Source organism: Pristiophorus japonicus, chromosome 23 (genome assembly GCF_044704955.1).
Source record: "Pristiophorus japonicus isolate sPriJap1 chromosome 23, sPriJap1.hap1, whole genome shotgun sequence".
In the NCBI taxonomy this organism is placed as follows: Eukaryota; Metazoa; Chordata; class Chondrichthyes; family Pristiophoridae; genus Pristiophorus; species Pristiophorus japonicus.
Genome location: NC_091999.1, coordinates 15,784,577 through 15,811,230, shown reverse-complemented (window position 1 = coordinate 15,811,230; position 26,654 = coordinate 15,784,577). Strand labels below are relative to the sequence as shown.

At 42.6% G+C, this 26,654-nt stretch overlaps 3 non-coding genes and 1 pseudogene across 3 annotated transcripts; all 4 read right to left on the bottom strand.

Annotated features, from left to right (window-relative positions):
* Window positions 1–11,587: 11,587 nt before the first annotated feature.
* Window positions 11,588–26,654, bottom strand: part of LOC139235402 (probable G-protein coupled receptor 139) — a 71,712-nt pseudogene continuing 56,645 nt past the window's right edge.
* On the bottom strand, window positions 20,022–20,104 carry trnal-uaa (transfer RNA leucine (anticodon UAA)). The gene has a single exon. It is a non-coding gene; the product is annotated as a tRNA-Leu (tRNA).
* trnal-uaa (transfer RNA leucine (anticodon UAA)) lies at window positions 22,426–22,508 on the bottom strand. Its single transcript has one exon. It is a non-coding gene; the product is annotated as a tRNA-Leu (tRNA).
* Window positions 24,825–24,907, bottom strand: trnal-uaa (transfer RNA leucine (anticodon UAA)). The gene has a single exon. It is a non-coding gene; the product is annotated as a tRNA-Leu (tRNA).

The following is a 26,654-nucleotide window of genomic DNA, read 5'->3' as shown; positions in this document are numbered from 1 at the left end:
TATATCGCTGTTTACTTTAAGTAGAGGCATTATTGATAATTGTCATGTATCTGTATTGCCTATGTTTAGAGGTATTATAGAATATTGTCAATTATCCTTATTGCTTTAATATGAAGGTATTAAAATTCATCATGCATTCTTTACCTGTAACACAAGTTCGAAAAATGGAAAACAATTAAAAGATTATTTAAAGCTCCTGCATTTATATAGCGCCTTTCATGAACCGCGGATGCACCAAAGCGCTTTACAATCAATAAAGTTCTTCTGAAGTACAATCGCTGTTGTAATGTAGGAAATCAATTCAAAGAGATAATAATACACACCAATTATGCACAATGCATATGAGATCGGTAGTATTTATAAATAATTTGCAAATGATTGGTCATCAGGAGATCACATGCGTGTTGTGTTTGCTTTTTACACTAGCCTCAGAAGAAGCAGATTGAAGATTTTCCAGCAGCTTCAGACAATGGTATTTTTCTAAAGAATGTTTGCACCATATGTTAGGACTACATCTCTGCGTAAATGCTATTGATACAGTTGCACTCATTTAGTCCTAAGTTTAACTGTTACCATTTGTTGTGCATGTGTTGATGTCTTATCTCTTCAAACCTTTATTTCATAATATTGATTTTCTCTTTTCTAAGCTGGCAATCGAAATTCCTTCTTCACACTCCCCTCTGATAAAACCTCACTTCTACAGCTTTGCATCTCGCTGTTGTGTGTTTTAACCTTACAATCTGACAGTACTTTCGTTTAATTACACAAAATACCAACTAAGTTATTTTATTTCATAATCTATACGTGCATCTGCTTATATTCAATAATCTGACTATCTCAATTATTAATGTCGAGATTGTCAAGGGTGATTGGCGCTCTAAAATCTGTGCAAAAGTAAGACAGCGCCTACAGAATGGATAGAATTACTGAAAACATAATCAGAGCCTTTTACAAGATTCGATTTGGGAGAAATAGTTAAAATACCCTCAAACATGCCCACGTTGTGTGTATGTGGAACAATCTTGGAGCGAGAGGCAATCTGGGAGTTCCGTGTGAAAGCAAAGGTAGTGAGTGCATATGTTTGGTAAAAGTCTGCACCGTGGGATATTGGGCAGAATCAATGTTACAATCTATGTAATTATGTAAATCATTTAACAAGTAGATTGAGAGGAAACGTCACCATATTCTTCAACTTTTGTCTGAATTTATTCTGGATAATGGCATAAATACAGGTGTTGGTGTTGGAACTCAAAAGCTTCAGCATAGTTACAAATAACCTGAAAATAAACTTTGGCTCATTGAAGTTGAAACCAACAGAATAATTACCTTTTGTAATTTCAACAAATAATGCCTTTGCAACATAGCCATCCATAATAAGTTAAAACTTCCTGACATGGCAAAGAGTAAAACGATGGAATTTCTGCGGTTCTCTGTTTCTAGCTCACTCTGAGTATCTTCATTGCCGTGGGCTCGAAGTCTCCTACGGGCTCTACTGGCCTAGAATGCGTCTAACGGTCAGAGCATTGAGCAGCAAGATCAGAATCAACGGGAGCCACGGGGCTAGAATGCAGCCACTCCAGTCAAACGCTGTCCATAAAGGAGGCGTATAAAAAAGTAACTTAACGTTGCAGTAACACGATATCTTGTTAATTATATACGATGATTTATAGATAAAATCAAAATGGATGTAAAGCACAGCACACAGACCGTTCATATAACCACAGCCGCCGTTTTCTCGATGCTGTATTTTGTTTTACGATTTTGCAAGAAATGGCTACAAATTGATCGAAAGTGAAAGCGATGTGTGAACCAGGCCGAACTGGCTGCAAATATTAATACACTACTGACATTAAACAGCGGGGTAATGGATAGGAAGCTACCTGGCGAATAAGTAATACTGATCCTATTTCATATTACAGCGATGATAATGACCAGGAGATCGGTCAGCCCCATTGACACCAGATACAAAATGATACATCTGGAGAGACCACACCTTCCTTGGGAAGGGATCCCTTTCGTCACTAAATTCGCTGCAAGTAAGAGAAATGGCAGATTAGAATTACAATATGACTTTGTGTGAATGGTGTCTGAAGGTAGTAGCCTCTTTATTTTACAGAACTACATAGTGTCCATTGATACCGATGCATGGCATATTACCAAATGGTATAAGTGCGAAAGTAAATTGTGAGGAGGACATGAAACATTGCAAAGACCTGAAGTACATAGGTACCTGTGGGGTCCTTGTGCATGAAAAACAAAGAGTGAGTATGCAGGTGCAGCAAGTAATCAGGAAGGCAAATGGAATGTTGACCTTTATTGCAAGAGGGATAGAACATAAAGCAGAGAAGTTCTCCAACAACTGTACAGGGTATTGGTGAGGCCACACCTGGAGTACTGTGTACAGCGTTGGTCTCCGTATTTAAGGAAAGATATACTTGCATTAGTCGGTGTTCAAAAAAGGATATTTCCACTCATAGGGGAACTTAAACTAGTGGACAGAGATTCAGAATCAAGGCCGACCATTTAAAATTGAGGTGAGGAGGAATTTCTTCTCTCAGAGTGTTCTAAATCTAAGGAATTCTCGACGCCGGAGAGCTGTGAAGGCTGGGTCATTGAATAGAGCGGAAGTGGTTATGGGGAGCGGGCAGGGACGTCCATGATCACATCAGCCATAATCTCATTAATTGGCGTTGCAGGCTCGAGGGGCCAGGTAACTTAATCCTGCTTCTTTTTCACATATTCTTATGTTTTTATGGAATAATACAGTAACATTTGAAATTACAACTGAAGTTTGTCAAAAGACCTGAGTGAAAGTAAAATAACGTGAAAAATAATGGGTTAAAAGTGAAGGTAGTTTGTTGCAGTACATGGAACATTTGAAGTTAATTGGAAAATAAGAAACTGTGAAATCACAATAAATTAAAAAGCAACGGTAAATGATGAAAATATAAAAACAGAAAATGAGCTTTCAACGTCAAGGTAAGAATTAATAATTTAATGAATCATCAATTCAAAATCAAGCAAATAATTTGGCCAGGATTTTGTCTTTGTAAGAATGACGAAACTCTCAGCGTTTGCCTTCATTAACTTATGAAACTACCAGCACATTCTAGTGTCCAAAGACGCAGATTTAAATGTCGAAATCTGGAAGTTGCTGCAAGTAATACCCTGCTCCTCCATCGGATGCACTGATGAAGCTCTCGAAGAAAGAAATCTTAAAATCATCGGAATTAACGTGAACTTCCACTTTTACACTCTAATATCGCATCTAAAAAACTGAAAACGTTATGCCTTGTTGAATGCGGCGAACGGCGGGTTTAAAGGCATAGCAAGTCATAATTACTGTTGAAAACGCTCTCTTGCATTGGATAAATACGTTGTAGACTGTTAAATTTCTGCATTGTGAAAAAAATCCTAGATTGTTAAATTAATAAAATATATATTTTAAGTTTTTTTAATTTATATTTCAGCTTCATTCTTAATGCCATGAGTATGTCCCAATATAATTTTCGCTTGTTATTAAATGATTAAAAAGTGAATGATAATCCATGCTTTCTACTTCCTGGGTTGCTGTTTAAAGAATTATTCATTGTCACCGTCTTCTTAGCCTGCTTGATGACATCACTGTCGCTGCACGCCAGTGATCCCCTATAGGTAACACCAGAATGAAATTAATGTTGGGAAAGGTGCAATCCATGCCACAGTGATCGCTAAATGATTGTGGGCAGTATTAATTGAGGGCAGCTAACAGCAAAATCCGTGGCTCTCCTTTATCCTCTCCTTTTTTTCCATCACTTTCTTTTGCTTTGTGTCCATGACTTGGCTTTTAATTAACTATTATAACTTACACTTCCTGGATCAAACTTGGCATGTCTGTGTAAGGATTTTTTTCAGTTTGGTTGGTTAAGGAGATACGCAGTTACTGGTCCTCTACACACACTGATCGGTGCTGTTTTGGATTTCTGCAGACCAAAAGTTCCAGTGCAAAAATCCATGTAAAGTCTGTGGGCAATTGTAAGTACAATGAACGGCTAGCGTTGTTCGTTAAACGCTGTCCACAATTAACCAATCAGATCGAACAATCCGCAGAATCTGAACCAAGAAGTGTAGTTAGAATAGTTACTTCAAAACCAATAAGGTAAAGCGAAATAAATTGAAGCAACGAAAGCTAGGATAAAGGGAGAGAGATAAAAGTGAAAGAAATAACAAATATTTATCTTTTACACTTATTGAACATCTCCAACAAAAATTAACAACTGAAGGAACAGGACTCTGCATATGTAAACGTTATGTTACAGTCCCAGAGAGATAGCTTGACTGTCATTAATAATTATCTCGCCGTTAAAAATAATTTACATATCAATTGACTTACCCTAAATGATTCTGCGGTGTAAAGTGTGTATCTATCACATAACTATTCCTACTTCACGCCGTGTATTTGAAAGCCGAGTCTGTCGGCAAGTACCGGTTAAAGGATACAGGAAGCTCCTGTAGGAGCCAAGCAACTCGGATGGCAACTTTCTGATTTCACCATTTGATTCTGCATGTGTGGACGCCGCAAGTTGATGTCCGATTTACTTTTAATAAGAGTAAGCGCTGATAGCCTCGCCTTTAATTGTTTTAGCAAAGTCAGGGCCAAAGCTTTTAAACCTCATTTCAAGGCACTGATCAGAAGTAAGACACAATGTCTTGGATTTTCCTGTAGAAACAACGGCAAGGCTATCAGTGCTGTGTTCCATAAAATGAACCTGGGCGGGTTCAGATACGAGGCTGCAAATCAGTTGTGAAGGAGAATAATCCTGTATCCATTGTGTGCATGAGTGTATGAGTGTGTGTAAGAGTGTGAATCGGAAGTTAACTAATTGTTTCAAAAAAATAAAAAACAGAAAGCTGGGATACATTATTGTCTGAAAGGATACAACTTTAAGGGAGGAATTGGTGGTTAAGACAACGAGACAATTATAACTTAACTCCAACAAGTAAGCGATTTGTATCAATAATAAATTAATACAATAACTTACATGGGACTCCGAGAGCTGCAAGAACGATGTAGTAAATGGTATAAATCAGGCTCTTTTGTAGTGCATGCATTTTCTGTGAGCCATTCTCTGTGACACATAAAAAGGTACCTTTGTTTATATCTGGTGTTACTCGTCCGAGAGACGATTTGATCACATCATAAATTTATTTTTGTCAGTTATTTAAACAAACAAATTAACATTGATTTTCACACATGGGAATTGAATACAGTGAATGGAACAAGCAGATGTGAGTCACTTTTACTCGAATGGGTTGGATGCATTAGACTGGATTCAAATAGAAATTATACAGGCCTAAAGCGATTTTAAGAGATTCTATGAAAAGCTTGTTGTGGAGTTGCCATGGTGAAACAAAGAGCCAAACATGAAAGGAGGTCACAGTAACACTGTTACTGTTCAAACCTATTTGGCAGAGGGAGGGAAACAAGGGTGATGTGTCAGAGAGGAGAAACATGTCACGAATATAACTGGGAGATAAGGCACGTTAGAATAAAGAGTAGTCTAGAAAGAGAAGGAATCAGACAGAAGTTGCTGTCAGATTCAGAGGATAAACGTGGTGAACGCTGACAGTTTCGCTGCAATTGTAACCGCAAAATCCGAGCCATTACGTCTACTGCATTACCCTTTATTTACTTCCTCAAATAAATTAAGCTGATTGGTTAGACATCATCGGACCTTTTGTATTCCGCAACGATTAATCTTTATGACATCTAGTTTCTAGTTTATAGATGTTTTTCTACTACATCTTTTGGTAAATGTTGAGTAAGTAGCAAGAAAGATAAAAACAGATTGTAAGACCTTTTACAAGTAGGTAAAAAGGAAGAGAGTAGCAAAAGTAAGTGTTGGTTCCTTACAGGCTGGGACAGGTGAAATAATGAAATGGCATAGACTTTAAACAAATATTTTATTTCTGCCTTCACAGTAGTAGACACAAAAACATAAAAAAGCAATGGAAAAACAAGGGAATATTAAGAGTGAGGAACTTAAATTCATTAATATCAGTAGAGAAAAAGTACTTGAGAAACCAAAATAACTAAAGGCCTACAAATCCATTCGACCGGATTGCCTACACCCTAGGGTTCTAAATGGGGTGATTGCAGAGATAGTGGATGCATTGGTTGTCATCTTCCAAACTTTTCTGATAATAGAATGGCCCAGTGGATTGGGAGGTAATAAATATAACGCCACTATTCAAGAAATGGAGCAAAGATTAAAAAAAGGGATCTACAGGCCAGGTAGCCTGAACTCAGTCATAGGGCACATGCTGGAATACATTACTGAGGAAATGATAAAAGAATATCATAACTCAAATAAATGTGTGAAACGTGATTTCGTTGGAGCAGCTGACTCCATCCCTCTGCCCAACTTCTGTCTGAGACTGAAGCAAACCTTGATATCATATTTTGACCCTGATATGAGCTTCTGACGACGTGGCCACAGCACTTGCCTCAGCGCATCCGGTGCTGTAGCCCTCATCCATGTTTTTGTTACCTCTAGATGTGTCTGTTCCAATGCACTCATAGCTGGCCTCCCACATTCTACCCTACATAAACGATAGGTATCCAAAACTTAGCTGCCCGTTTCCTGCTCACCCATCGCCCCTGGGCTCACTGAGCTACATTGGTTTCTGGTTAAGTAATGCCTTAATTTCAAAATTATCATCCTTATTTTGAAATCCCTCCATGGCATCGCCTCTCCAATCTCTCTAATTTCTTCCAGCCTCTAATTCTGCCCTCTTGCGCATCCCTGATTATAATCGCACAACTATTGTTGGCCGTGCCTTCTGTTCCCTGGGCTTCAAGCTCTGGATCTCCCTCCCTAAACCTCTCCGCCTCTCTACCTCCCTTTCCTCCTTCAAGGCGCTCCTTAAAACCTACCTCTTTGACCAAGCTGTTGGTACCTGCGCTAATTTCTCCTAATGCGGCTCGGTGTCAAATATTTCAGTAGCAAAATTCACATTCGGGTTTCTGACAGTTGCCCTTATCAAGAAACAACAAAGATTGGTGGAAAATTAGGTTTAATTTATTAACAAGTTTGATTATTGACATACGCATGCACTGCAGTCAAAGGTTAGCTGCGGGTGTATAGTTTTGACAGCTTTATTAAAACAAGATTAAAACTTGTAACCTCTAGAGGGCATCAAATCCTGCAGTAGGTGGCCTCCCACCCTAATTTATTTATTTGTTAATGGGAATCAAATCGGATGGGGTATATGCTCTCTTGTAAGATCCATGCAAATTTGGGCGAAAGTTACTGGCGCCCAGATTGAGGCATATACTGGTTCATAGGTCAGCGTGATTGTTAAGTAACTAGGATCCAGGAAATTCCTGCTCGAAATTCAGGAGGAAGCCATGTGAAATACATTTTAAATGCAAATCTAGCAGTTAACTGGTTTATGTTGATGTGGGGTGAGGGCATTATGCGATCTGGTTGCAAAGTCTAAAATCCACAGTTCCTGGATATAGCTCCTTGACCTAATCTGCAAGGGGAAAAATGATTTCCCAGCCCAATGGAGATCACACGCCTACAATGCGAGATGAATGGGAAAGCACGCTATTGGAATTGAACTGTATTGATGCGAAGTCTGGCAAAGAATGCTGAATAGCATAGAACATAATAAATAGGCGCAGAAGTCGACCATACGGCCCCTTGAACCTGAGCGCCAATTAATAAGATCATGGCTGTTCTTCGACCTCAACCCCAATTTTCCACCTGATCCCCATATCACATGATTACATTTGCGTCCAAATATCTATCACTCTAAGCATTGAATATAATCAACGACTGAACATCCACAGTCCTCTGCGTTACAGAATTCCAAAGAATCGCAACCCTCTGAGCGAAACTAAATCTCCTCATCTCAGTCCTCAATGGTCGACCCTTGTTCCTGAGATGAAATATCCTATTTCTAGACCATCCAGGCAAGGGAAACACCGTCTGAGCATCTAGCCTATCAAACCCTCTGAGAATCGTACGTCTTTCAATGAGATCATACTTAATGCCAATACATTGAGATATAATCCAAAACCGGGCAAAACTGTGGCAGTTGGAGTTTAATGTGAGTATGTTTTAGATCATCCAATTGGACCTAAGAGGGATAGATCAGAGTATTTACTAAATTGTGAGAAGCTTGGAACTTGAGAGGAACAGAGAGGTTCCCACGTACAGGAAGCACTACAATTCAGTGGACAGGCACAAAATATATTCAGAAAGGCTAATGGAATATTGGCCATTATCTCAAGTTATTACAAGCGAACTGGAATACAAAAAGGTGGAAGTACAAGTACATATATAAGACTGTAGGTAAAACACATTTAGTGTATTGTGTTCAATTCTGGACCTCTTTCAATTCCCATTCCAGCACTGTTACCTCTGGAGTTCCCCAAGTATCTATCCTTGGCAACTCATGCTTCCCATCTCCGTGCTGCCCCTCGGCGATTATATCCGAACACAATATTACAGATTGCACATGTATGCTGATGACACCACGCTTTACCTCATCATCTGGTCTCTCGACACCTAAACTCTCTCAGATTTGTCAAACAGCCTGTGCTACATCCAGTACTAAATATCATTGTCTTTGGTCTCTGACACAAACCCCGTTCCCTAATTACTGACTCTACCTGGTAACTTTCTGAGCCTGAACGAGACTGATCGTAATCTTGGTGCCATAATTGAATATTGGATGTGCACCCTACCACATTATTGATCCATCACCACGACCGCCTACTCCGAACTCCATAACTTCGCAAAATCTATCTCTGCCTCATCTCAGCTGCTGCTGAAAACATGAGCCATTGCTTTTTGACATCTAGACTTGACTTTGCAATGCACTCCTTGCAGCTTACCTACATTCTACCCCACCGTAAACTTTAGATCATCCAAGACTCTGCTGTCCATGGCTTAATTCGCTATAAATCCTGCTTAACAATCATCCCTGTGCTCGCTGACCTACATTGGCTCCTCGTCTGATAAATGCTCGATTTTATAACATTAATTCTTGTTTTCCAATCCCTCTACGGTCTCGCCTCTCCCGACCTCTGTAGTCTCCTCCAACCCGACTCTCCTACGAGATCTCTGCGCTGCTCCAGTTCTGGCCTCTTGAATATCTCCGGTAACTGGGAGGCCAGAGGATTGGGAATTTTTTTTAACAGCAAAGGATGACTAAAAAAAAATCTCAGAGAGGAAAGATAGATTATGAGAGTAAATTAGCAAGAAATATAAACAAACAGACAGTAAGAGCTTCAACAGGTATAAACAAAGGACGAGAGTAGCAAAAGTAAACATTGGTCCCTTACATGATGAGACTGGTGAAAAAATAATGGGGAACAGGGAAGTGGCTAATACTTTGAATACATATTTTGTATCGGTTTTTATGGTAGAATAAAAACATCGCAATAAAAATAATCAAGGGGGTATAGGGAGGGAGGAACTTTAAACTATCCTTATCACTAAAGTAAAAGCACTCGGTAAAATATGGCGACTAAAGATGGACAAGTCATCTGGACCTAGTGGCCTGCATCCTAGGGTCTTAACAGAAGTTGCTGCGGAGATACTGGATGCATTGGTTCTAATCTAGTAAAATATCCTGGAGTTTGTGGATTGTAAAACCGCCAATGCAACACCCCTATTTGAAAAGGAGGCAGATAGAAAGCAGGAATCTATAGACCAGTTAGACTACTATGTGACGTTGGATAATTGCTGGAGTTCATTATTAAGCAAGCAATAGCAGGACATTTGGAAACCAATAATAAAGTCAAGCAGAGTCAGCTGTGTTTTATGAAAGGGAAATCATGTTCGACAAATTTTCTGGAGTTGTTTGAGGATATAAAAGGGGGAACCAGTGGATGTGACGTGTTTGGATTTCCAGAAGGCAGTCTATAAAGTGCCACATAAAGGGTTACTGCACAAGATAAGAGTGCACGGGGTTTCGGGAAATATATTACCATGGATAGCGGACTGGCTACCGAACAGAAAACATAGAGTCTGGAATAATGCAACATTTTCCGGTTGGCAAATGATAAAGACTGCGGTGCAAGTGTCTCAACTATTTACAATCTATAATTATTATTTGGATGAAGGGTCCATGTAATGTTGTCAAGTTTGCTAATGATACAATGATGGGTGGGAAAGCAAATTGTGAGGAGGACACAGAAAATCTGGCAGGAAACATAAAAACGCAAATTATTATTTAAATTGAGAGTAATTGCGAAATGCTGCAGTACAGAGTGAACTGGGGTCCGTGTGCATGAAACATAAAAATTTGGTATGCAGATACAGCAAATAATTGGGAAGGTAAATGGAATGTTAACCTTTATTGCAAGGTGTAAAGAGTATAAAAGCAGACAAGGCCTACAAAAACTGTGTAAAGTATTGGTGAAAACACTCCTAGAGTACTGTGTACGAATTTGGTCTCATTATACAAGCAGCGATATACTTGCATTGGAGTCTATTCAGAGATGGTTCACTAGGTTGCTTCTTGAGATGAACAGGTTGACTTGTGAAGAAAGGTTGAGCAAGTTGGGCATATACTCCTTGGCGTTTAGAAGAATGAGAGTTGATCTTATTGAAACATACAAGATACTGAGAGGGCTCGTCACGGTAGATGCAGAGAGGATTTTTCCCCTCGTGGGTTATTCAAGAGCTAGGGGGCATAGTTTTAAAATAAGGGGTCGCCCAGTCAGAGCGGAAATGAGGAGGAATTTTTCTCTCAGTGTGTCTTACATCTCTGGATTTCTCTGCCAAGGAAAGCTGTGGAGGCTGGGTCACTGAATATTTTTAAGCGGAGATAGGCAGATTTTTGAGTGATTAGGGTGTAAAGGGTGATGGGGAGCGATCAAGGAAGTGGAATTGATTCCGTGATCAGATCAGCCATGATCTTAATAAACAGGCTCGACGGGCCAAATGGCCTATGCTTGCTCCTATTTCTTGTGTTCTTAATCGCTCAACCTTTGACAGCTATACCTTCAGCTGAAAAGGCATAAGCTTTCTAATTCCCTCCCTAAACATCTACGCCTCTCTGACGCCTTCTCCTTCTTTAACACGCTCTTTATACCCTACCTCTTTGTCCAAACTTTTGATCACCTGCGCTAATATCTTCTTAAGTGACTCGTTGTCACATTTTGTTCGATAAAGATCCTGTGAAGTGCCTTGAGATTCTTTACTATGTTAAAGGCGCTGAATAAATGTAATTTATTGTTGTTGTGCACCGCGCAAGAGGAATGATATATTAGCCAGAATAACACGAAGCATTTATTTTTTGGTATCAGCGAATAGCACACGGAAGAGAAGCGTGTTGATTTGGTGAATTGCAAACATTCCTTTAAAGCCATAAAGTTCAGAGTGTATATTTATACATTGAACAAGTGCCAGTTAGTGCCTGGTAATCCGTTGGCCCAGTACATCACCATGTTTTCTCTAACACTTACCCTTCACGTTCCTATTTCACAGTCTCAGTGTATATATTCTTATCATTTAATTGGAACAGAGGCAGCTGGAATGGATAGGGGAGGTTCATCACATGTAAGACTGAAGAGTTGTTCTTCAAATTACAACAGGAAGAGATTGCGATGTAAAAGTGCGTGTTGTTTACATTAATCAACGATTAATGCAACAGAACAACATTACGAAAAAGCTGCGACCGAGATGTAGTCCCACTTTTGTGTGTAGACACTTTACAGTTTTATTTTTCGGAGATTTCTAGCGAAATATTGTACAAACATTCTTTCAATTTCGCTAGAACTAACGATGGAGAATATATTTTCTTATATTTACTGTATCAGTAATGGCGCAATTATTCCTTGCCCGTTTAGTCTATTCCAAGTGAAAACAACGAGGGACATTTTGTACATCCAAGTGAGCTGGCAGTGTTAAGTTTAAGATTCGGGCCTGTAGCTCTCTCATTAATGGATACAGCTACTTGTGTTTAAAGTGGAGACAGCAAATTTGGTAAAAAGGAGAACGAAAGAGGGATAATAAAATTATAGCTTATCTCTGCTAGAGGCAAAGTAACAGTATTCCATTTTCGGGACACAGCTAACTCGCTGCAGTTTCAATCCTTTTCCCTTTCCTGATGCAATGTCCAATCTCAGCTGTACGGACAAAGGACTGCGGCTGAGCGGTGGGCACTAGGAGGATAGAACAACGAAGCTGTTCTCATCTGGGAGCAGTAATGAACTTGTCTGTCCAACCTATCGGGATGCTCCAAATGGAGTTGCAGCCAGGGTTGACCAAAAGAGTGTGACATGCAGGAAGGTACCAAAGAAATTTACAACCAGGGAGGTTCCAAAGTGCTTTACACCCAGGGAGGTTCCAAAGGGCTTTACACCCAGAGACGTTCCAAAGTGCTTTACACCGAGAGAGGTTCCAAAGGGCTTTACACCCAGGGAGGTTCAATAGAGGTTTACAGCGAGGGAGGTTCCAAAGTGCTTTACACCCAGAGATGTTCCAAAGATATTTACACCCAGGGAGGTTCCAAAGATATTTACACTCAGGGAGGTTCCAAAGTGTTTCATACCCAGTGAGGTTCCAAAGTGCTTCACACCCAGGGAGTTTCCAAAGATATGTATCCCCAGGGAGGTTCCAAAGTGTTTTACACGCAGGGAGCTTCCAAAGAGATTTATACCCAGGGAGTTTCCAAAGATATTTACACCCAGCGAGGTTCCAAAGTGTTTTACACCCGGAGGTTCCAAAGTGTTTCACAGCCAGGCAAGTTCCAAAGTGTTTTACACCCAGGGTGGTTCCAAAATGTTTTCATGCAGAGAGGTTCCAAAGTGTTTTACAACTAGGGAGGTTCCAAAGAGCATTACACCCAGGGAGGTTCCAAAGCGCATTACAACCAAGGAGGTTCCAAAGGGCATTACACACAGGGAGGTTCCAAAGAGCATTACACCCAGGGAGGTTCCAAAGTGTTTTACACCCAGGGAGGTTCCAAAGTGTTTTACACCCAGGGAGGTTCCAAAGTATTTTACTCCCAGGGAGGTTCCAAAGTGTTTTACACCTAGGGAGGTTCCAAAGTGTTTTACACCCAGGGAGGTTCCAAAGAGCATTACACCCAGGGAGGTTCCAAAGTGTTTTACACCCAGGAAGGTTCCAATGTGTTTTACTCCCAGAGAGGTTCCAAAGTATTTTACACCCGGGATGGGGGGTGGTTCCAAAGTGTTTGACACCCACAGGGAGGTTTCAAAATGTATTACACCCAGGGAGGTTCCTAGGCGATTTACACCGAGGGAGGTTCCCTGGAGCTTTACACCCAGTGAGGTTCCAAAGTGTTTTACACCCAGGTAGGTTCCAAAGTGTTTTTCTCCCAGGGAGGTTCCAAAGTATTTCAGACCCAGGGAGGATCCAAAGTTTTTTACACCCAGGAAGGTTCCAAAGTGTTTTACTCCCAGGGAGGTTCCAAGGCGATGTACTCCCACGGAGGTTCCATGGAGCTTCACACCCAGGGAAGTTCCAAGGTGCTTTATATTGAAGTGTAGTCACTGTTGTAATGCAGGGAAACGTGGCAGCGGATTTGCACTCAGCAAAGTTCCACCTACCGAGAAATAAATACAGGCGCATATAATCAGTTTTGGTGATATTTGTTGAGCGATAAGCATTGGTCAGGGCATCGGCAGAACATTTACTCACTTCTTGAAAATAATACACTCAGATCCTTGGCATCCACCTGAGAGGGAAGACGGAACCTCGGTTTAAAGTCTCACTTGAAAGACAGCACCATCTGACAAAGAAGCATTCCATCAGTACTGCACTGGCGGGTCAGCCTGTAATGGGACTTGAACCCACATTCTTCTAACTGAGGTGCAAGAGGGCTACCACGGCTGAGTGCATCCACCTCAAAAACCAAGCTATTCCTAAAGATACAACTGACTTACTGCACTAAGGTAAGTGTCAGCATCCATAGGACATGACGGGTCACTTGGAAATAAAATAAATCAGTTTACAACATTAAATTGGGTGATAAAGTGCATGTTTCCACTGTGGAGAATAGGAATGACCAGCGGGTTTGGAGAATTGGAACGAAAGACTACAGTGCAGAGCTTAATGGTGGTTGAGTGCTGGAATAGCTAGTTTCATTATAGAAGTAATTTAACAACTAGATTCAATGGATATTTCAGCGCGTTCTTTAACTGCTGTCTGAAGTTACTCTGAGTCACTGTATAAATAAACGTGTTAGTGCAGCAGCTTAGGAGCTGAAGCATGTTTCCACTTTCCTGCAGAATAAATTTGGGGTAATTGAAATTAAAACCTGTGAAATAATTATTGTTTTCAATTCGGACATAGAGAAAATTGATAACATACGTCAACCACAACAGGATGAAACTTCCCGAGATGGTGAAGAGTAAAATTATGGACTTTCGCCGGCTCTCCATCTCTGGATCACTCTGACTCTCTCCATTGTTTTGGGCCCGGAGTCTCCTGCGGGCCCTACTAGCCCCTAGAATGTATCTGACGGTCACAGCATTGAGCAGTAACATCAGGAGGAACGGTGCACACGGGTTAGAATACGGTCCAGCCAGTCAAACGCTGTCCAAGCGGGTGAAACATAAAAAGTAAGTTTTATGTTGCAGTACCAGGCCACCTTATTAATAGTAAATAATGGCTCATACGTGAAGTAGAAAGGGATGTTTTTTAAACATCTCAGGGCACAGACCGCTCCTATCACCACAGCCGCCGTTGCCTCGGTGCAGTATTTTGTTTTCAGCTTCTGGCAACAAATGGCCACAAATCGATCAAAGGTGAACGCGACCGTTAACCAGACAGAACTGTCTCTTGATGAATAAATGAGCACAGTGCTGATGCTGCACGCTGGTGTGGTGGACAGAATGCTATTCCGGAAATAGATACCACCAATTCTATTCAATATCACAGCGGTGATAATGACCAGGAGATCGGTCACCGCCATGAACACCAGGTACCGAGTGATACACGTGGAGACACTGCACCTTCCTCGGGACAGGATCACAATCGCCGCGATGTTCGCTGCAAAAAGGAGCAAAATGGAAATTACACATCAGAGTACCATCATAAGAACATAAGCACATATGAAATAGGAGCAGGAGTAGGCCATTTGCCTCCCACCGCACCCCCCTCCCCCGGGCCTGCTCCGCCATTTAATAAGATCATGGCTGATTTGATCATGGATCAGCTCCACTTCCTTGCCCACCCCCCCGAAACCTTCTTTCACTTATCGCTCAAAAATCTGTTTATCTCCGCCTTAATTATCTTCAGTGACCCAGCCTCCATAGCCATTCAAAGTCTTAGTTTGACTGGACATGGTTTCTGAGTTCATTACCTGATCAGTTGATGGAAACCAATCAATTTGCCAGATCAGCAGAGCTTTACTAAATACGGAACAATATGGAATCGCAGGGAAAGCGTTTTGCTCGATAGACTTGAAGCTATAATCGCCTGAACTCGGCACAAAAAGAGACGGAGAGCGAAACTGACCATAGTAAAGAACAGACATAAACTAATAGTTAATGAATAATTTATCCCAACATTAAATAGGACAAGCTAAACATAATGTCACCTTGAAAATTGATGGTAGAAAGAGTGCGATCGACTGCTATTTACACCTCAGGAGAATCGTAAAATTCCCATATGGAATGACTCCAAAGTACGATTGTTGCTATCTGGTTAATGGAGCAGCCATTCTGCTAATGGGCGGTGACAAAAGGCAATGAGATCATTGACCAGCAAACTGCACCTTTGTGATATTGGTTGAGGGACAAATGTTGGCCAGGGCACAACTCCCAGCACTCGGTCCAGTTGTTCCTTGACCATTAGACAGTGTCATGGTATCCAGTATCACTGTAATGGCGGCACTGCAGAGAACCTGTCAGTGACAGCTGGGTTGAGCCTATAAACTGCAGGATAAGTGGTGAGGGAGCGTTGTATGGGAGCCACTCAGTTAGAGCCAGAGGTGAGTCCATAACCTGTGAGATAGAAGGTGAGGGAGCGTATAGTGTGAGCCACTTCTTGAGAGCTGGGGGTGAGTCTATAAATTGCGCGATAAGTGGTGAGAGAGTGTGTAATCGGAGCCACTCAGTGAGAGCCGGGGGTGAGTCCATAACCTGTGGGATAGGTGGTGAGGGAGCGTTTAATGGGAGCCAGTCAGTGAGCGCCGGGTGCGAGTACATAATCTGTGGGATTGGTGGTGAGGGTGCATTTAATGTGAAGCACTCAGTGAGAGCCGAGGGTGAGCCTATAAACTGTGGGATAGCAGGTGAGGGAGCGTATAGTGTGAGCCACTCCATGAGAGCCGAGGTGAGTCTATAAACTGCGGGATAGGTGGTGAGGGAGAGTTTAATGGGAGTCACTCAATGAGTGCCGGGGGTGAGTCTATAAAATGCGGGGCAAGTGGTGAGGGAGCATTTAGTGTGAGCCACTCAGTGAGAGCTGGTGGTGAGTCTATAACCCATTGGACAGGTGGTGAGGGAGCCTTTAATGGGAACCACTCAGTGAGAGCCGGGGGTGAGCCTATAAACTGTGGGATAGGTGGTGAGGGAGCATATAATGTGAGCCACTCCATGAGAGCTGAGGTGAGTCTATAAACTGCGGGATAGGTGGTGAGGGAGCGTTTAGTCTCAGCCAGTCAGTGAGAGCTGGGGTTGAGTCTATAACCCATTGGATAGGTGGTGAGGGCACGTTTAATGGGAGCCATTCAGTGACCGCCGGGGGTGAGTTTATAACCTGATGAATACTTGATGAGGGTGCGTTTAATGGGAGCCACTCAGTGAGAGCCGTGGTCAGTCTATAATATGCGTGATACGTGTTCAGGGAGCGTTCAACATGAGCCACTCAGTGACAGCCGGGGGTGTGTCCATAACCTGTGGGTTAGGTGGTGAGGGAGCGTTTAATGGGAGCTACTCAGTGACAGCCGGGGATGAGTCTATAACCTACGGGATAGGTGGTGAGGGAGCGTATAGTGTAAGCTACTCCTTGAGAGCCGGGGGTGAGCCTATAAACTGCGGGATAGGTGGTGAGGGAGCGTTTAATGAGAGCCACTTAATGAGAGCTGGGGGTGAGTCCATAACCTGTGGGATAGAAGGTGATGGAGAGTATTGTGTGAGCCACTCCGTGAGAGCCGTGGGTGAGTCCATAACCTGTGGGATAGGTGGTGAGGGAGCGTTTAATGGGAGCCACTCAATGAGAGCCGGGTGTTAGTCCATAACTTGTGGGATAGGTAGTGAGGAAGCGTTTAGTGTGAGCCACTCAGTGAGAGCTGGGGGTGAGTCTATAACTCATTGGATAGGTGGTGAGGGAGCCTTTAATGTGAGTCATTCAGTGACAGCCGGGGGTGAGCTTATAACCTGCGGCATAGTTGGTGAGGGAGCGTTTAATGGGAGCCACTCAGTGAGAGCCGGGGTCTGTCTAGAACCTGCGTGAAACGTGTTGAGGGAGCGTTTAATGGGAGCCACTAAGTGACATCGGGGATGAGCTTATAGCCTGCGGGATAGGTGGTGACGGAGTGTTTAATGGGAGCCACCCATTCAGAATCGGACATGCAACAAGAAGCAGATTGTAAAAGACACGTTAAATGTTGTGAATCATTTCAGAGGTGGTGAATGTGGACCGTGCCACAAGGGATGATGAACGGTCGGGTTAAATTTGGATTTTGGCTCCCGGTTTGAAGATGGGATTAGGAGTTACACAGAAACATCATGGAGGAGCAAATGAGCCACTGGTTGACCGACTCCAGTAAAATGACCAAGGGGTTGCTCCAATCTGAAGTAGGAGGCCGAGGGCCAAGCAGAGAATGATACAGCACAGAAGTAAACCATTCGGCCCATCGTGCCTGTGCAGGCTCTTTAACAGAGCTATCCCCTGTTCTCCTCTCGGAACCGTGCTATTTCCACCTTAGAGTACTTATCGAATTCCCTTTAGAAAGTTACTATTGAATCTGCCTCCACCACCCTTTCAAGCATTGCATTCCAGATCACAACAACACGCTGCATCAAAAATGATTCCTCCTGATTCAGTCAAGAATGCCGCCACTGAACCAAAGCTGAGACAAAGGTTCACAGCCATATTACTTTCCCCAAGTCTTTTTTTTAAGTTCCAGGACATACCAAATTCATGGTGATGATTTCCACAGACAGTTGCACATACACATAGACATTTTTATAGATAGACAGACACAGAGACACACACACAAAAATTTACACGCACCAACGGACATGCACAGATTCCATAGACATCTCGAGGGATAGACAGACTGAATCACTGTCGCAACTTTGGCTGATTTTTGTGATTTACTATCCGTATGTATCGTGAATATTGCAGATTAATGAAAGAAAGAAAACAGCGGCGGCATTGAAAGGTGTGGGACGTTGTTCCGTCTATCTCAGAATCAGTTTTGCAGGGACCTGGTTTAATTGTCAAACAGAATGAAATATGCTGAGAAACGGAGTCGGCAGGATTCAAATCTATGCGGGGAAACCCGAATGGATTTTTAATCTATGGCCTTAACAACTGGGCCACGACTGCTGGCTCGCTGTCTTTTTAAATGTTATTCAGTTAAAACTCAACCATCCATTTCTGTGCAGCAGACGGCCACAGAATCGTGAAAAAGTCACCGTTTGCTAAAAATCTGGAAGAGGCTGTATTTTTGCTGCTCTATATTGCTCTGGAACTTTTTAATATGAATCTATACCAAGAAACAGAAGGAAAATTCTGCCTTTTGTAAAATGCAGCCTCCCCGTTAGGGAATTGAACCGTGGTCTCCCGTGTGACAGGCGGGAATATTCACCACTTTCCCACGAGGAATTGATGCGCATGGGTTTTGGCAAAGCAATATTCGAGCTGTGAATAGAACTGGTCATCATGAGAAGTCGACAGACAGATTGAGAGACAGAGACAAACCGACAAACTGGAAGAGATCGACAGCGAGATCGAGACAACGAGAGACAGCAAGTGTGAGACTGATAACGAGAGACAGACTGAATGAGAAAAAGACTCTCAAACACATACATCTAAAGAGATCTGTGTGTGTGATCTATAAAGAGAAAGAGGGAAAGAGTGAGAGAAAGACAATCATAAAGACAGTGACAAGGAGAGAGACAGATGGAGAGAGAGCGACAGATAGACAGAGAGACAAAGATATAAAAAGAAAATGTTGGAAATTCTCAGCAGGTTAGAGACAGGAACTACCAGCGACAGGCAAAGAGAGACAGGCAGGCAGAGACATAGATAGACAGAGATGATGGGAAAGAGTGAGACAGTCAGACAGAGAGACTGAGAGAATCCCATTGGAACACAACTGGACACCGTGAGAAAGAGACAGGCACATTGAGAGACAGAGACAAACAGCGAAACAGGGAGAAACAGACAGCGAGGTAGAGACAGAGAGAGAAAGTTTGAGACTGAGAGGGAGGGTCAGACTGAGTGAGGCAAAGACTCAAACACATACATATACAGAGATGTGTTTGTGTGATTTATAAAGAGAGGGAGGGAAAGAGTGAGAGAAAAACAGGGACAAGGAGAGAGACAAAGAGGGAGACAGATAGAGAGAAAGATAAATAGAGAGAGAGAGACATCGAGACAAAAATAGAAAATGATGGAAATATTCATCAGGTTAGAGACAGGGACGTGCAGAGACAGGCAAAGACATGGACAGACATAGATGATGGGAAAGAACGAGACAGTCAGACAGAGAGTATGACAGAATCCCATTGCAACAGAACTGGATACCGTGTGAAGGAGACAGATTGAGAGACAGAGGCAAACAGAGAAACAGGGACAGACAGAGTGAATCAGAGAGAGGCAGACTGAGAGAGACAAAGACTCAAACACACAAATACATATACAGCTCTCTAAAGAGAGAGCGAGAGGCAGAGACTGAGCGATACAGATACATTTCACAATTTCATTTCATTATCTGCTCAGATTGTCACCGAGCTCCAGAAAAATGCAAATGCAACAGATGAAAATCAGTTATCACTGATCAGGATGGGACAAATCTCTATTTAACGAAGTAACTACCAGGAGTGGGGTTCGAACCCACGCGGGTATAAACCCATTGGATCTTAAGCCCAACGCCTTAACCACTCGGCCATCCTGGTGCCGTCAGCGATTGGATTCTGTCTATGTGAGAATCTGGGCTTCAACTCCACCTCCACAGACACACACAAACACATCGGGTTTCAGGGAGCATTTCCGAACATTTTTCGGAATATTGACACGTGGGCAACTCTCCTATTCTTTTTCGAGTAATGCTCTGGGACCTCTCACAACCACCCGAGTGCGCAGACGGAGCTTCAATTTATCATTTCATCCGAAAGTCAACAGTTTCAACAATGCAAAATTCCCCACGTGCTGCAGTTGAGTGTTAGCCAAGATTATATGCTCAAGTCTCAGGAGTGCGACTTGAACACACAAACTCCTGATTCAGTCAAGAATGCTGCCACTGAACCAAAGCTGAGACAAAAGTTCACAGCCATATTACTTTCCCCAATTCTTTTTTTTAAGTTCCAGGACATACCAAATTCATGGTGATGATTTCCACAGACAGTTGCGCATACACGGAGACATTTTTACAGATAGACAGACACAGACACACACACACAAAAATTTACACGCATCAACGGACATGCACAGATGCCTGAGACATCTCGAGGGATAGACAGGCTGAATCACTGTCGCAACTTTGGCTGATTTTTGCGTTTTTCTATCCGTATGTATCGTGAATATTGCAGATTAATGAAAGAAAGAAAACAGCGGTGGCATTGAAAGGTGTGGGACGTTGTTCCGTCTATCTCAGAATCAGTTTTGCAGGGACCTGGTTAAATTGTCAAACAGAATATAATATGCTGAGAAACGGAGTCGGCAGGATTCAAATCTATGCGGGGAAACCCGAATGGATTTTTAGTCTATTGCCTTCACCTCTGGGCCACGACTACTGGCTCGCTGCCTCTTTAAATGTTACTCAGTTAAAACTCAACCATCCATCTCTGTGCAGCAGACGGCCACAGAATCGTGAAAATGTCACCGTTTGCTAGAAATCTGGAAGAGGCTGTATTTTTGCTGCTCTATATTGCTCTGGAACTTTTTAATATGAATCTATACCAAGAAACAGAAGCAAAATTCTGCCTTTTGTAAAATGCAGCTCCCCCGTTAGGGAATTGAACCGTGGTCTCCCGTGTGACAGGTGGGGAAATTCACCACTTTCCCATGAGGAATTAATGCGCATGGGTTTTGTCAAAGCAATATCCGAGCTGCGAATAGAACTGGACACCATGAGAAGTCGACAAACACATTGAGAGACAACGACAAACCGACAAAAAGGGAGAGACAGACAGCGAGATCGAGACAACGAGAGACAGCAAGTGTGAGACTGATAACGAGAGGCAGAGTGAGTGAGAAAAAGACGCTCAAACACATACATCTAAAGAGATCTGTGTGTGTGATCTATAAAGAGAAATAGGGAAAGAGTGAGAGAAAGACAATCATAAAGACAGTGACAAGGAGAGAGACAGATGGAGAGAGAGCGACAGATAGACAGAGAGACAAAGAAATAAAAAGAAAATGTTGGAAATTCTCAGCAGGTTAGAGACAGGAACTACCAGCGACAGGCAAAGAGAGACAGGCAGGCAGAGACATAGATAGACAGAGATGATGGGAAAGAGTGAGACAGTCAGACAGAGAGACTGAGAGAATCCCATTGGAACACAACTGGACACCGTGAGAAAGAGACAGGCACATTGAGAGACAGAGACAAACAGCGAAACAGGGAGAAACAGACAGCGAGGTAGAGACAGAGAGAGACAGAAAGTTTGAGACTGAGAGGGAGGGTCAGACTGAATGAGGCAAAGACTCAAACACATACATATACAGAGATGTGTTTGTGTGATTTATAAAGAGAGGGAGGGAAAGAGTGAGAGAAAGACAGGGACAAGGAGAGAGACAAAGAGGGAGAAAGATAGAGAGAAAGATAAATAGAGAGAGAGAGACATCGAGACAAAAACAGAAAATGATGGAAATACTCATCAGGTTAGAGACAGGGACGAGCAGAGACTGGCAAAGACAGAGATGATGGGAAAGAACGAGACAGTCAGACAGAGAGTATGACAGAATCCCATTGGAACAGAACTGGTTACCGTGTGAAGGAGACAGATTGAGAGACAGACACAAACAGAGAAACAGGGACAGACAGAGTGAATCAGAGAGAGGCAGACTGAGAGAGAGAAAGACTCAAACACACAAATACATATACAGCTCTCTAAAGACAGAGCGAGAGGCAGAGACTGAGCGATACAGATACATTTCACAATTTCATTTCATTATCTGCTCAGATTGTCACCGAGCTAAGAAAAATGCAAATGCAACAGATGAAAATCAGTTATCACTGAGCAGAATGGGAGATATCAGTGTTTAATTAAGTAATTACCAGGAGTGGGGTTCGAACCCACGCGGGTATAAACCCATTGGATCTTAAGCCCAACGCCTTAACCACTCGGCCATCCTGGTGTCGTTAGCGATTGGATTCTGTCTATGTGAGAATCTGGGCTTCAACTCCACCTCCACAGACACACACAAACACATTGGGTTTCAGGGAGCATTTCCGAACATTTTTCGGAATATTGACACGGGGGCAACTCTCCTATTCTTTTTCGAGTAATGCTCTGGGACCTCTCACAACCACCTGAGTGCGCAGACGGAGCTTCAATTTAACATTTCATCCGAAAGTCAACAGTTTCAACAATGCAAAATTCCCCAAATGCTGCAGTTGAGTGTTAGCCAAGATTATATGCTCAAGTCTCAGGAGTGCGACTTGAACACACAAACTCCTGATTCAGTCAAGAATGCTGCCACTGAACCAAAGCTGAGACAAAAGTTCACAGCCATATTACTTTCCCAAGTTTTTTTTTAAGTTCCAGGACATACCAAATTCATGGTGATGATTTCCACAGACAGTTGCACATACACATCGACATTTGTGCAGATAGACAGACACAGAGACACACACACAAAAATTTATACGCACCAACGGACATGCACAGATGCCTTTGACATCTCGAGGGATAGACAGGCTGAATCACTGTCGCAACTTTGGCTGATTTTTGCGATGTTCTATCCGTATGTATCGTGAATATTGCAGATTAATGAAAGAAAGAAAATAGCGGCGGCATTGAAAGGTGTGGGACGTTGTTCCGTCTATCTCAGAATCAGTTTTGCAGGGACCTGGTTAAATTGTCAAACAAAATGAAATATGCTGAGAAACGGAGTCGGCAGGATTCAAATCTATGCGGGGAAACCCGAATGCATTTTTAATCGATGGCCTTAACCAATGGGCCACGACTACTGGCTCGCTGCCTTTTTAAATGTTACTCAGTTAAAACTCAACCATCCATCCCTGTGCAGCAGACGGCCACAGAATAGTGAAAATGTCACCGTTTGCTAAAAATCTGGAAGAGGCTGTATTTTTGCTGCTCTATATTGCTCTGGAACTTTTTAACATGAATCTACACCAAGAAACAGAAGCAAAATTCTGCCTTTTGTAAAATGCAGCCTCCCTGTTAGGGAATTGAACCGTGGTCTACCGTGTGACAGGCAGCGATATTCACCACTTTCCCATGAGGAATTGATGCGCATGGGTTTTGTCAAAGCAATATTCGAGCTGTGAATAGAACTGGACACCATGAGAAGTCGACAGGCACATTGCGAGACAGAGACAAACCGACAAACAGGGAGAGACAGACAGCGAGATCGAGACGAGAGACAGCAAGTGTGAGACTCAAAACGAGAGGCAGACTGAGTGAGAAAAAGACTCTCAAACACATACATCTAAAGAGATCTGTGTGTGTGATCTCTAAAGAGAAAGAGGGAAAGAGTGAGAGAAAGACAATCATAAAGACAGTGACAAGGAGAGAGACAGATGGAGAGAGAGCGAAAGATAGACAAAGAGACAAAGAAATAAAAAGAAAATGTTGGAAATTCTCGGCAGGTTAGAGACAGGAACTACCAGTGACAGGCAAAGAGAGACAGGCAGGCAGAGACATAGATAGACAGAGATGATGGGAAAGAGTGAGACAGTCAGACAGAGAGACTGAGAGAATCCCATTGGAACACAACTGGACACCGTGAGAAAGAGACAGGCACATTGAGAGACAGAGACAAACAGCGAAACAGGGAGAAACAGACAGCGAGGTAGAGACAGAGAGAGACAGAAAGTTTGAGACTGAGAGGGAGGGTCAGACTGAATGAGGCAAAGACTCAAACACATACATATACAGAGATGTGTTTGTGTGATTTATAAAGAGAGGGAGGGAAAGAGTGAGAGAAAGACAGGGACAAGGAGAGAGACAAAGAGGGAGAAAGATAGAGAGAAAGATAAATAGAGAGAGAGAGACATCGAGACAAAAACAGAAAATGATGGAAATACTCATCAGGTTAGAGACAGGGACGAGCAGAGACTGGCAAAGACAGAGATGATGGGAAAGAACGAGACAGTCAGACAGAGAGTATGACAGAATCCCATTGGAACAGAACTGGTTACCGTGTGAAGGAGACAGATTGAGAGACAGACACAAACAGAGAAACAGGGACAGACAGAGTGAATCAGAGAGAGGCAGACTGAGAGAGAGAAAGACTCAAACACACAAATACATATACAGCTCTCTAAAGACAGAGCGAGAGGCAGAGACTGAGCGATACAGATACATTTCACAATTTCATTTCATTATCTGCTCAGATTGTCACCGAGCTAAGAAAAATGCAAATGCAACAGATGAAAATCAGTTATCACTGAGCAGAATGGGAGATATCAGTGTTTAATTAAGTAATTACCAGGAGTGGGGTTCGAACCCACGCGGGTATAAACCCATTGGATCTTAAGCCCAACGCCTTAACCACTCGGCCATCCTGGTGTCGTTAGCGATTGGATTCTGTCTATGTGAGAATCTGGGCTTCAACTCCACCTCCACAGACACACACAAACACATTGGGTTTCAGGGAGCATTTCCGAACATTTTTCGGAATATTGACACGGGGGCAACTCTCCTATTCTTTTTCGAGTAATGCTCTGGGACCTCTCACAACCACCTGAGTGCGCAGACGGAGCTTCAATTTAACATTTCATCCGAAAGTCAACAGTTTCAACAATGCAAAATTCCCCAAATGCTGCAGTTGAGTGTTAGCCAAGATTATATGCTCAAGTCTCAGGAGTGCGACTTGAACACACAAACTCCTGATTCAGTCAAGAATGCTGCCACTGAACCAAAGCTGAGACAAAAGTTCACAGCCATATTACTTTCCCAAGTTTTTTTTTAAGTTCCAGGACATACCAAATTCATGGTGATGATTTCCACAGACAGTTGCACATACACATCGACATTTGTGCAGATAGACAGACACAGAGACACACACACAAAAATTTATACGCACCAACGGACATGCACAGATGCCTTTGACATCTCGAGGGATAGACAGGCTGAATCACTGTCGCAACTTTGGCTGATTTTTGCGATGTTCTATCCGTATGTATCGTGAATATTGCAGATTAATGAAAGAAAGAAAATAGCGGCGGCATTGAAAGGTGTGGGACGTTGTTCCGTCTATCTCAGAATCAGTTTTGCAGGGACCTGGTTAAATTGTCAAACAAAATGAAATATGCTGAGAAACGGAGTCGGCAGGATTCAAATCTATGCGGGGAAACCCGAATGCATTTTTAATCGATGGCCTTAACCAATGGGCCACGACTACTGGCTCGCTGCCTTTTTAAATGTTACTCAGTTAAAACTCAACCATCCATCCCTGTGCAGCAGACGGCCACAGAATAGTGAAAATGTCACCGTTTGCTAAAAATCTGGAAGAGGCTGTATTTTTGCTGCTCTATATTGCTCTGGAACTTTTTAACATGAATCTACACCAAGAAACAGAAGCAAAATTCTGCCTTTTGTAAAATGCAGCCTCCCTGTTAGGGAATTGAACCGTGGTCTACCGTGTGACAGGCAGCGATATTCACCACTTTCCCATGAGGAATTGATGCGCATGGGTTTTGTCAAAGCAATATTCGAGCTGTGAATAGAACTGGACACCATGAGAAGTCGACAGGCACATTGCGAGACAGAGACAAACCGACAAACAGGGAGAGACAGACAGCGAGATCGAGACGAGAGACAGCAAGTGTGAGACTCAAAACGAGAGGCAGACTGAGTGAGAAAAAGACTCTCAAACACATACATCTAAAGAGATCTGTGTGTGTGATCTCTAAAGAGAAAGAGGGAAAGAGTGAGAGAAAGACAATCATAAAGACAGTGACAAGGAGAGAGACAGATGGAGAGAGAGCGAAAGATAGACAAAGAGACAAAGAAATAAAAAGAAAATGTTGGAAATTCTCGGCAGGTTAGAGACAGGAACTACCAGTGACAGGCAAAGAGAGACAGGCAGGCAGAGACATAGATAGACAGAGATGATGGGATAGATTGAGACAGTCAGACAGAGAGACTGAGAGAATCCCATTGGAACGCAACTGGACACCGTGAGAAAGAGACAGGCACATTGAGAGACAGAGACAAACAGCGAAACAGAGAGAAACAGACAGCGAGGTAGAGACAGAGAGAGACAGAAAGTTTGAGACTGAGAGGGAGGGTCAGACTGAGTGAGGCAAAGACT